The sequence below is a fragment of the Podarcis filfolensis genome (genome assembly GCF_964270895.1).
Source record: "Podarcis filfolensis genome assembly, chromosome: 11".
Classification (NCBI taxonomy): domain Eukaryota; kingdom Metazoa; phylum Chordata; class Lepidosauria; order Squamata; family Lacertidae; genus Podarcis; species Podarcis filfolensis.
This window is the reverse complement of record NC_139613.1, coordinates 50,841,375-50,845,094: the sequence shown is the minus strand read 5'-3', so window position 1 is coordinate 50,845,094 and position 3,720 is coordinate 50,841,375.

Genomic DNA, 3,720 nt, shown 5'->3' with positions numbered 1-3,720 from the left:
CCCTGCCGTCCCGAAAGGGCTGCTGCTTACTCTTGTAGCAGTTAACGGCAGGGTGGCTGCCAAAACACTTATCGCACACGTGTAAGTACTTACAAGAGATGCGCTGGCAAGCCCCCTTATTGAAATCCCAGCAGTGCTTACGCTGTTTTGTGTCCGCCTTACCAGATTTGGCTTGGGTGTGAGCTTTCTTTTCAATGTTTGGCCCCACGTGCTCCATCCAGTAGTTATTGTCCCTCTGATCCCAGCGCGTGGATGACAACAGCGAGGCATTCCTACGAAAATCCTCGTCGTACGCGATGGCAGCCTCATCTCCCGCCAATTCCCGGGCCCTCCTCACGTGCGCCAAATAAGATGCAAGGTGCAAACCGCGTTTTGGATAACAGCCTACCACTATCCCCATGAAGACCTGGTAGCCATTGAGCCAGTTCTCGAATGTACGCTCGGCCCGTGGGGACCTATATCTTTTCTTACCATAAACGCGCCTTTTCTCCCCTTTCCCCTTTATTTGTGCCGGCGGCAGCAACGTAAACATGTCTACAAAGTCCCCGTTCAGTATCTTATCCCTCTTTCTCTTGGAAAGGTGATTACCCAAAATAAAATCGGTGGACAGGTGGGTTGAGACTTTAACATCCTCCACCAACGCCCCATCTTTCCACTCGAGGGTACCGTTAAAACTTTTCCGGTGAGAATTGGACCTCCTCTCGTGAACCCACAAAGGTACGCCGGTCTCTTCCCCCTCCCCCCAATAAGTTTCCATGGGAGCATCGCTATCGTCCTCCGAAGAAGAGGTACCTGTGTCATCATCGGAGTCAGATGGGTCACTTCTCCTGCTCTTCTTGGACGCGTGCTTCTTCTTCGCTTTCCGCTTCCCTCCGCGGGAGCCGTTGTCCTGTGGTGCTGGATCCTTGACGGCAGTGACTGCCTGCTGGGGAGGAAGCTCCTCATCCGAAGACGAGCCCTCTGAGGGACTCTGCTGGGCCGGAGGGTCCTGAAAAACACTCGGTACGCCAATTCCCTGCAAGCTAGAATTAGAGGTGGCCGCCCGCGGAGCTTTTGGCCTATGCCCCGAAGGCTTAGAGTTTTGCGCCCCGGCCTTAGCCCTTTGCGCCGCCCCCTTAGACTTCTGTGCGTGCGCTGTTTGTGAACGAGTTTGGGGTCGAATGAACTGACCAGAGCCCTGCTGCGATGTACTCGCCACAGCCACCGAAGGACCCGCCTGGCCCTGTTGGCTGGGGGGGGTGTCGGGGATACAATCGCGAGAAACCTCCACTATATTCGGATTTGGGGCAACCGGAGGGCTGCATTGAGCATAAAAGGTTTGGATCGCTGCAAAAAACTGGGCCAGGGCCTGAGGATTGCAGGGTGGCGCGGGCACCAGCGCACCACTTGTCTGTGGCAACTGGGGATTGCCCCTATTAGCCATGTAAACCCACTCGAGCTATGCGTATGAAGGTCTGTACTATAAGCTAAATACCGCTACGTCTAATGGCAATTCGATTTGTAACTATTTGCCGAATGATATGCTGAATTTTTATTTATTTATTTATTTATTTATTTATTTTATTTTTTATTTTATTTTATTTTATTTATTTTTTATTATTATTATTATTTATTGTTGTTATTATTATTATTATTATTATTATTATTATTTATTAGTTACTGTACTAGTATACCGGACTATATAGCCAAACGTAACTATTAATTTAAAATCCGCCCTACGCAACTGCCGGGACTATGGGCAGTTATAAGGTAGGTATGTATCTCCCCTAAAATAAAACCCCTAATAGAGTTATTAAAGCGAAAATAATTTCGTAATAGACTTATTAAATGAAATGATGAGCCCCCTTGAACCCTTGTCAAATTTAATTTATGCTTCAGCAAATGATTCCCAAGGCAAGCGACCTGAAGACCCCCGGATCACTTAAATGAACAAAGCGATTGACTTGCACCGCTAGATAATATCTAGCCTTAAAGAGACAACCTCAGAGGAAACGCTGCTAAGCCAAACCAGGAAAGGCACACCGCTAATGACTTGATTAACTTTTCCAGCAAGGGAATCCCGCCGCTTAAGACTAGCTCCTAGCGGGATCTGCTCCAAGCCCCACCGATTAATCTGCTATGAATTCAGCGGTCGAAAAGGAACCTCTTCCCTTGGGGGGGGGGTTGCCTCTGGCAAGATGGCGGCTGTCGCCCGACCACGTGGTCGATCTAAAATGGCGACCGGAACTGCAGGTCACCTAGCAACCGCGTCTAACTTCCTGTCGCGTTGCCCAATGGTATATGGCCGCCGGCAGACCACGTGGTCGTTGTAAACCGACGACAAGACCGGCAGTGAATAAACAGACGCGCTGCCTTAAGACCTAGCAATGGAATTGAACTAACAATGCGCGCAGCAAGCGTAGAGCCGCCCAAACCACGGGATAGCCGTGTGCAGCTGCGACGAAAGACCCAGGAGCAACAAAGCAAACGTTAAGCAAACCGAGACGATTCTTCCTACTAATAATGCCTCTAGTAAAATGGCGGCCGCCTAAGAGGTCACGTGGGCAAGACTAATGGCGGCCGTGGGCGTCCCGTCGCGTGGCAACAGTGAGGCTAAGCGTCGAGCGATCACAGCCGCCCCTTTCTTGTCGCTACAAACAAAAGGGGTATAAATCACCGGCGCCCCCAGTCCCCGTGGTAGCCGCCAAAGCAAAGCACCAGTTCAAGCCAATAAAGTCAAAATAAAAACAAATCAAACACTGCTAGCGCCAAACCTGATCAGCCGCGTGTGCTCCTTCAGCTAGGCGATGAATAACGGGTGGGAGGGGGAATGCAGCAGCAGAAGACCTACGAGAATAAGCCCCCCCAGAAAAACCCCAGCGATTTCAGCTCCTTTTGACTTGCCGTGCAAAGGTGCACGCAAGCAGTAGGGAGAACGAATTCCCTGTCCGTGATCCGGGTAAGCTGCGGCAGCTGCTTCGCGAAGGCTAAGGCTGAGGTGGTTCTCAAGGAGGAGAGTAAAAGAGCGCTCCGAAGTGTACAAGCGACGCTCAACCGGACAACAAAACTCTCCGAAGGAACAAACCGCGGCTGCTGCGAGAAGGAAAAGAGGGCGAGGCAGGGCTTGCCCTGACCTTAAGAGGACCCGGTAAGCCCGCCCCCAACGCCAGCCGATTGGCTGGCGCTGAGGCAATGAATATCTAATGAGCTGGGGAATCCCTGGGTCCCGCGGGGCTGACGCCAGCCCCGCGAGATTGTTGTTGGGGGCGTGAGCCCGCAACCCCACCCCCTCGTGATGTCGGGAGTGTCTTTGTGGACCAAAGCCAGCTCCCTCAGCCTGAAAGCAAGATGAGCGCTGCAACCCCATAGTCACCTTTGACTGGACTTAACCGTTCAGGGGTCCTTTAACTTTACCTTTTAACCTAATATCAGGAATGAGGAAACCTACTGGGGGAAACAAGATAGAATTTAGACTGTGCCTGCCCAGGCGCTAGTCACAGCTTCTATCTGTTACCTCCAGCTTCAGACATGTGAAGTCTCCCTATACCAGCTACAGGAGAAGACAATCAGGTGAGGGCTGCTGTGGTTATGTCATACTTGTGAGATTTCCAGGGGAATCTGACTGACCACTGTGAATACAGAATTCTGCCCTGACTGGGCCTTTGATTCGGTTCAGAAGTGTTTGTCTTATGTTATTAGGTGCCAAAGGCATGAATGATGAATTGGCCGTGTCTTCAGCAA